Genomic DNA, 8,965 nt, shown 5'->3' with positions numbered 1-8,965 from the left:
GTGACATGAGTCTAATGGCGGTTCTGTATATTCTTCTTATTGGATAAAAGTATCGATAAAAGGTTGAGTAAAGTATGAAAGCATTGATTTGAAAGCAAAAAAATATATCTATATGTCTTCAGGACCCTTTTAAGGAACTAAAGAGTTCTATGACCCTCATAATGATGTATTTGTAGGACCTTTTTATGTTTTATTTGGAAAAATGAGAAAAGTATTAAACATTCCAAATTTTAATTATGTAAAAAGGAATTAAACATATTTATTATATATAAAATATATACAAATTGTGTGAGAGGAACTTTTTTTTTTCATTAAACCTAGCAAAAGACGACCTCCAGTTCCAAACTCCAGGCGTACTCACACACTGATGAACTGAATAAGGCTGCGTTCAGACGGTGTGATCTCCAGTCTATTAAAGATCGTTATGTGTCAGACTGTATGAGATGATCCCGTGATTCTGTGTTAGATATTGGACAATGTTTATATTCTGCGCACGCCATCAATCAGCACAAAGCAGACACAAATATGAGGTATAACAGTAGTGATGTTATGTCTAGAGAAAAGAGAAGGTTAAATTTAGGATACAGTTCAATACACAGTATTAATACAGATGTTTATTAAAGCTGTGTTGTTCTGTTTGAAGAAAAATATCTTATTTATCTCAATTTTCATATTTATTTTTTTTAGTGTTAGCCTGTGAAATACTTGACATATACCCAAAGCTTTGTGTAATATCACAAAAAAAAACTACAACTAATATTATTAGTTCTAAATCTAAATCAGTATTGAAAGTCTTTGTCATGTCACACTAACCAGAGGTGATTTTCGCTCATATAAAAGTATACACTTAGGGTTTCGAGAATGTGTAAATTTTCATTATTATTTCATAATTGTTTTTACGTAGCCTCGTTTTTACGGGCTATAAATTCATAGAAATTAATGAAAATAAAGAAATAAATAAAAATATATATATTTACACACATTTCTTGTGTGTAAGTGTTGATATTAAACCTGTATCTGCTTTCTGAGATGCCCCAAGTGCTTGTTCATAATCATGTTGTGTAAGATTATTCCAACAAAGGAAAAATTTCAACAATAAAATAATGAATTTGTTTATAGTTAGTTTCTGATTGAAAATGAATGTCCCATAAGTCGATTTCCAATACGCTGGCAGACTGGATCATCAGTGTGGTGGTAAAAAGGGTTTATTTAGAAAACATATGAAACCAACATATGAAATTAATTTAACACAATAATTTGGTAAGTTTATATCCTTGCATGTAACCTTTTGGTTAGTATGTTGTTTTTCTCCTAGACCCCTTGTAAATGTTAAACCCACATCCTTTATCTAGAAGTGGACACTCCCAAAGCCAGTGTCTTCCTTCTGCGTTCTCGAAACACAGCGATCGAGTTCAGTTGTCTTGAGAGAGAGTAACTTTGTTACGATTCAAACAGAACAGACATGATCTATAAACGAGGATCATATGGAAATGTCCCAGGAGTCCCAGGAGCCGATAGCTCTTCCTTATGTCTAACTCTGTCATGCGATTGTGAGCATGTAGACATATTAACTACAATGCCTGTGATCCTGTAAAACCGGTGTATGCCGCATGCTGAGTAGACAGTCTATCCTCTCAATAGTATGTCTGCTAAATTGCTTTGGGCCATGTAATTGCATGGTTTGGCCGTCAGGTTTAAAGAGATCTGATTGGTGCTATAACAATCTGTTGCTCACGTACCCATAGCGCTAATCCATGTCTGAGATCAGAGTAGCTGCTAATGACATCCACGCTGTAGAGATATTTATCACCTCATTCATCCCTGTTGAAAGAATAATATAAAAACAATTTTGCTTTTGTCTTACCGCAGTGAACAGACAGGTAAGTCATTAAATCTAGAATTAGAGGCTCATGAAACCTGTAATTAGCTAATATTAATAAACACAAACATGGGGTTGACCTGAGATAACCCCAAGCAGCAGACAAGACTTGTTCTGTGACTTCTATTAAGAGTCACTTCTCTTGACTCTGACCCACCCTGTCTCCTAGACAGCTGGGTCTCTCTCTCTCTCTCTCTCTCTCTCTCTCTCTCTCTCTCTCTCTCTCTCTCTCTCTCTCTCTCTCTCTTTCAAGATTAAACCAAGTCTTACATGCCTGCAGAGGCAAGTATCAACAGCACACAACATATGAATTACATCACTAGCACTTGAACGCCCATGCCCTTTTCATACAGGTGCAGCTTTCTATGATCCCTTTGTTTGTTTTTTGTTTGTTATATATATATATATATATATATATATATATATATATATATATATATATATATATATATATATATATATATATATCTTCATATCCGTATATCTGTGCTACAAAGTGTAATACAAGGTGTAAAAGGAACAGATCCCAGAATGTGTCCTGTTATCATTTTTAGCAATCTAGTAAAGTTACCCTAATGTTTTGTTTGCTATTTAGTAAACAGTTTATATGTTAAATTTTATGAATCATAAAATGATACATTAAATGGATAGGATATGCTGGATAATGAGCTTAGGTTTTATAAGTAATGAGGATAGACCCATATTCCATCTATCCATCTATTTTCTGTAGCACGTATCCTAAAAAAGGATCGTGGAGTCTATCCCAGAGGACACAGGGCCTAGGGCAGGAGACACCTGGGACATGATGCCAACCCATCACAGGTACTATTACCCTCACATATACACCCATTCACACAATATGGATAATTTAGAGGTGGAGAAGAAAACTGGAGGAAATCCCTAAAGCATGTGGAGAACATCCACACACACACAAGGTGGAGACGGGAATCAAACCCACAACCCCTTAACCACTAATGCACCTTGCCTTTTAGATACCACATTGGTAAATGAAATTACTTGTGACATTAATTCCATACCACTAAGATTATTTATGCAGCAATATATCGACAACACCTATTACATCCTATTAGATTCCAAAGTTCGAATTCAAATTTATTTGTATAACGCTTTTAATAAGATTATTTCCTTCTAAACTTGCATAAGTCTGCATTTTCTATCCCTGTTTTTTTTTAATAGATTTTTTTTTTGCAAGTTTAATGGCATATACTTGTGTTTAAAGTGATGGTTTAATTAGTTCGATTTTTAAAATTCAATTTATTTGTATAGAGCGTTTCACAATTTCTCAATTCATGAAATATGAAAACAACATTAAAAAAAGTTTAAAGCTTAAAATATGTTACTATATATCTCTATCAATTTTCCTTAATGAGCCACCCTGGTTGTGAATAAAAACTTCCTGAGATCATATGAGGATGAAACCTTGAGAGGAACCAGACTCAGAAGGGAACCTCATCCTCGTTTGTATGACACTGGACAGTAAATAATGTAAATAATGTAATTTCGATTACACTGTTGAATCACACTTCGAGGGTGTGAATTACAAACGGGTAATTAGCATAATAGTGTAAGTAGAAAATCAACTTATTATTATGCAGATGTGTAACCCAACTGTGAACATAACAGAACTTTCTTCAAAAAATTTAATATCAAAATAACACCAAGTCATCAGCTCTGTATACAAGTATATTGTATATCTGTCTGGTAACAGACACAACTCCCACAACACCAGGTCTAATAGAGCCAAGGAAAGATGATAAAATCTTTGAATCCTAAGGTTCTAGCTGACTTTAATTTTTTTTAATAGATGTATTGGACCATAGAGTATTCACACTTATAAGGGAAAAAAGGAACCTCAAAAAATTTCCCAGCTATCAACAAAGGAAGGTCAAAGCTAACCAAACAAACATCATAAACCACTGCAAACTAATGAACTGTCAGAGATCACGTTAAACAGATTGTGCACAGACACACACTAACACCATCATTATTACCCAAGAAGCAGTGCCAGTTATGCTCCCTTGATTCTCAGCTACAGACAGTCATGGAATCATCAATGGCTTCAACAGCAAAACCTGACGATTGTCACATATGTTGCAATTAATTTTTTTCCCCATTAGACACCATTGTATTTAGTCCACTTCTCAGAACTAAAAAAGTACAGCACCAGCTAACAGATTAGCACCAGGATCACTAAACACACCACAAATACTCCAATGTGGGCTTGTAAAGACTCCAGAGTGCTTGCTGGGTTTGTATTATTTGCCTGATTTTGCTATCTTCTGCTTCATGTGCCTTGCATTGCTGATTCTTTAACTGTTGGCACTTTTTGTTTGTGTGTAATTCCTTCTGATATCATTTACCACATCAAATTGCATCAAGTGGTATAGTAACTGGAAAAAAACACAACTTGAAACACAACTGCATGATAAAATTAAGTGGTAGAGAACCTGTTCAATGTGATGGTTACTTTTCAGATAATCTAAGTATCTGGTAGTGACACCGATATATACGAGGGATGGGCTGTGTGCCTAGTCATGGCTGCGTCAGGTATTATCCCACCTCAGGACAAACATGGATGCTTCCATGAAAGCGTGTTTTTGTTTGTTCAGTCAGAGCACATACTGTAAAGCTCATAAAAAGCCTGAGTGGCTGCTGGTACTGTTCTACTATTAACTTCAGACATTCATGCAACATTTTGGACTTAAACTGCAGCACAGAAACAATACAGCAAGTACCATCAGCTGTAACATAGCAAACAAATAATGCTGCTGTAAGAGAACTATTCAGTTCAATTCATTTTATTTTATTTGTATAGCACATTTAACAGTGAACATTGTCTCAAAGCAGCTTTACAGAACATAAGAAATATAGTATAAAAAGATTAATATTAGACTTAAATGTGTTTGTATTTATTCCCAATGAACAAACCTGAGCTGACTAAGGTACTGTAAGGAAAAACTCCCTTAGATGGAAGAGGAAGAAACCTTGAGAGGAACCAGACTCAAAAGTGAACCTCATCCTCATTTGGGTGATACTGGAGTATGTGGTTATAAACTGTTATAAACATCAGAGAGTGTTATAACGAATAATGTCCTTTCTACAGTCAGATACAGTCTGATAAGTGTGTATTAATTAGGAGGCTTTGTCCTTAAATACTACAAGTAATCATCTTCTCTTTGAAACTATCCCAAGTTGAAATTGTTAATGGTGTGTTTTTGGTAGCTTTTATAGGCTCTAAATGCAGAATTACAATTTATATTCTCACATCAACTGGTCCAGTTGATTTACCAGAGTAAGAGTGCTGACACTGTACATGAAGCACATTGTTTCAGCCTTCACAAAATCTGTCCGAGTCAGCGTGCCTCTCGCCATAGGGTGGCATTTTTCAAAGTTTGGCTCATGAGCAGTGTCTATATCTCCAGCCATTCATGCTAGGATAATGAAAAACGATCACACAGTCAACTCTCAGTTAACTCTCATGAATGTATGTGTTTGGGATATTTAGTGAAGCCTGAAGGGTGAATTGAAATTGGACAGGTATAGACCGAAGACCAACACTTGAGAAGCATTTGAGAGTTAATCAGAAGATTGTGAGTTCAAACTGCAGGACCAATTAGCAGCCTTAAGCAAGACCCTTAACCTTCAGCTGCTCAGTTTTATAAATGTGAGTTGCTCTGCATTAAGTGCATACATACCGCCAAATACCATAAATGCTGTAGCCTCAGTTTCTTGTTTCTTCTGCTATTGTAACTCATCCACCACAAGATTCTATGCGTTTTGTATTACGTTGTGGAAATTAAACTATAATATAATAGAATTTGTAAGACGTGAAATGAAGATTTGATTAAATAAATCTTGTCTTTATTTGTTTAATTCAAAGGGAATGTTACAGAGTCAGTTTCAGCTGAAAGGACAGAGCTCATGCATACAGCTTTGGTTCAGCGATCTGACATAAATAAAAGTCCAAATTGTTGTTTTTATAGTAAAGATGTCTGTCTGCCAGCATGATATTTATCACTTTGCGTCTCACCTCGAACAGAAGATGGGTTCTGAAATCATCAGATGAATCAGTTCATATTCAGGTCACACGGTGAATCAATTATACTAAAATATATGATTATATGAGTTCTAAATGAAAACCAAACAAAAATACAATTAGTAATAAATTTGATATTTTGATGCTTTTCTGCTCATCACAGCTGTAAAGAGTGATTATTTGAGTCCCCATCAGGTCCTCTCAGCCAGATCAGTCGTCCTCTCTCACCAATAAGATGTTTCCATCTACAGAACTGGATTTATTTATTTTTTTACACTACTTACCTGAACCCTAAAGACTGTTGCGTGTGAAAATCAGCGGAAATCAGCACTATCTGTGAACCACATTCTAATACTTGATGTAGGATTTACTGCATTGTTCTGTTGCCACATGTTTGGTGGATGGAATAATTATCAGGCTGTTAAAATAATAGAAATGATCAGATTATATTGTGATATCTATCATATAGCTCAGCCCATGTTAGTACTTTATAGTAGATGCAAATGCATTTATGCCATGTGATGTTCCCGTGAGACGCCATCGCTCACTGCTAATCCACTGTATTCAAGTTTTTCTCAAAACATATAGTGTTGTATAATACATGCCAAAAGACTATAATTTGTTGTTATGAAAATCCAGTAATTCTATTTTAATGAAATTCAGTAAGCATTGAAACAGCTGTTGATATTGGATGTCATTTACCTTATGAAGCAACAGCAGGAGTCCTTTTCATATAAAAATGACCTTTTAAGTAACCACATAATATGGGTTTTTCGAGTGTATATTGCTTTGCTTCGCTTTGCTGTCTGACTGAACTTTATGCAAATACATAATCCACTTCGACTAAAGCCATGGCATGGAAAAGGGCACACCCTGAAATGTGTTTGTCCTTAGAGCTGTTTTGGGACATTGTCTTTAAAATACTGAAAATGACAAATAGCGAGTCATAAAATACGAGGTGAGGTAAATCCTAGGGACGTTGCATAAAGCTTATCTTATTGTATCAGCTGATAACTCACACAACACGACGTGTGACCTCATAACACGACGAAAACATGACTTTATAAGTCAACAAAATAAGTGAGTTTTCGAGTGTATTCTGGATATTGTCTTAAACAAGATTTCCTGTAGTACAGCTGCAATCATTAAAAAGTGCTACTTTTTATTTTAAGCATTATATCTAAAGCACACAAAGCAGAACATCACTCCTCCATCTTTTTTGTCTTTTGGAGGCCAGAGAGGCTTCTCTTTGGTAGACAGCAAGGCAGGACTTCAGCCATCTCTTCAGTGCGTCCATGATTTGCATGGCTATCTACACGTCACAGCCCCACAATGGGTCAGACATGCGTCAGCACCCGTTTGCTTTTACACACACACACACACACACACACACACACACACACACACACACACACACACACACACACACACACACACACACACACACACACACACACACACACACACACACATTTTCCCTCCCCCAGCAGTCTCTGGCTCCAACAACAATCTGCATCCCAAAGGACTGACTGTCTCTCTCTCTCTCTCTCTCTCTCTCTCTCTCTCTCTCTCTCTCTCTCTCTCTCTCTCTCTCTCTCTCTCTCTCTGATGAAGACACCCTTCCCCCTTCCGTTCCGGTCTCTTCTGTTCCCATGAGACTGGAATGAAGTTAAAGCTGTCGCCATCAGAGAAAACACAAGACTTCAGCTCCATGCATGAGCAAGCGTGGACGGCTGAACAAATGACAACAGACGAGCATGTGTGACACAAGTGAAGACAACAGGAATCACACAGACCATAAATAACTATCATCTTGAATGTACTTTCAGGAATATTATTTTCAAATGTCAAACGATGTCTCTGTGGTTTGGCTAAACATTTGCTCACAAAGCATTTTGTCCTAAACTTTAGAAGATTTTTCACTCAAGATTAAAAAGCTTACCATGTTAATTTAGGTATTAAAAAAAAAAAATAATAATAATAATCTGTGTACTTCTGCAGTTTGATGTCATGTCAGTCCCTGACCCTTATGCATGTCTACGGCATTGTGACTCACCTGCAGCTCTTATGACTCACCTGACGCTGTTGTTGTCTTGGTCTCATATTGATACTGTAAATATTCTATTTCCTTTAAACAGTTGAATCCTGCACCTAAGTCTCACCCTGTCTTCAGTGAGTAATCTCAGTTTATGCTGTAAACTTGTACCCAAGAACTGCTGCTGTAATCCTAATCATCTCCTCAGACACTCATATTATATGCTACAAAACATCTTTTCAATAAATTTATCATTTCTGTGACTTTATAATGTATCATTGTGGATCAGTGAGATTTAATAATCCTGGTATCTGGTGTCACCCAGAGGATTTTCATTCTGGTTCCTCTCAAGGATTCTCACTCTCTGTGCTTTTTAAGTGTGTGGGTTTTTTTCTTTCTCAATTTCTTTGTATGCTTATTTTAAACATTTACTATTCACATGTGCAATATGTTAGGTGCGATATCTCCTGTCTAATACCTCAATTATATAGTATTTTATTGGATAATGTAAGTTAATGTTTATTCATTCATTCATTCATTCATTCATTCATTCATTTTCTACCGTTTATCCGAACTTCTCGGGTCACGGGGAGCCTCTGCCTATCTATCTCAGGCGTCATCGGGCATCAAGGCAGGATACACCCTGGACGGAGTGCCAACCCATCGCAGGGCACACACACTCTCTCATTCACTCACACAATCTACTACGGACATTTTTTCCAGAGATGCCTATCAACCTACCATGCATGTCTTTGGACCGGGGGAGGAAACCGGAGTACCCGGAGGAAACCCCCGAGGCACGGGGAGAACATGCAAACTCCACACACACAAGGCGGAGGTGGGAATCCAACCCCCAGGGGTGTGCTTTTTTAAGCACCTAAGATTTGACACTTAGTACCCTGTTCAATGACAATAAAGAATCAAATCTAATCTAATCTAATCTAATCTACAAGAGAGATTGGTACTGTATATATTCTACAGAAACCGGACAGAA

Source organism: Tachysurus fulvidraco, chromosome 7 (genome assembly GCF_022655615.1).
Source record: "Tachysurus fulvidraco isolate hzauxx_2018 chromosome 7, HZAU_PFXX_2.0, whole genome shotgun sequence".
Lineage (NCBI taxonomy): Eukaryota > Metazoa > Chordata > Actinopteri > Siluriformes > Bagridae > Tachysurus > Tachysurus fulvidraco.
Note: the sequence above shows the minus strand (reverse complement) of the source record.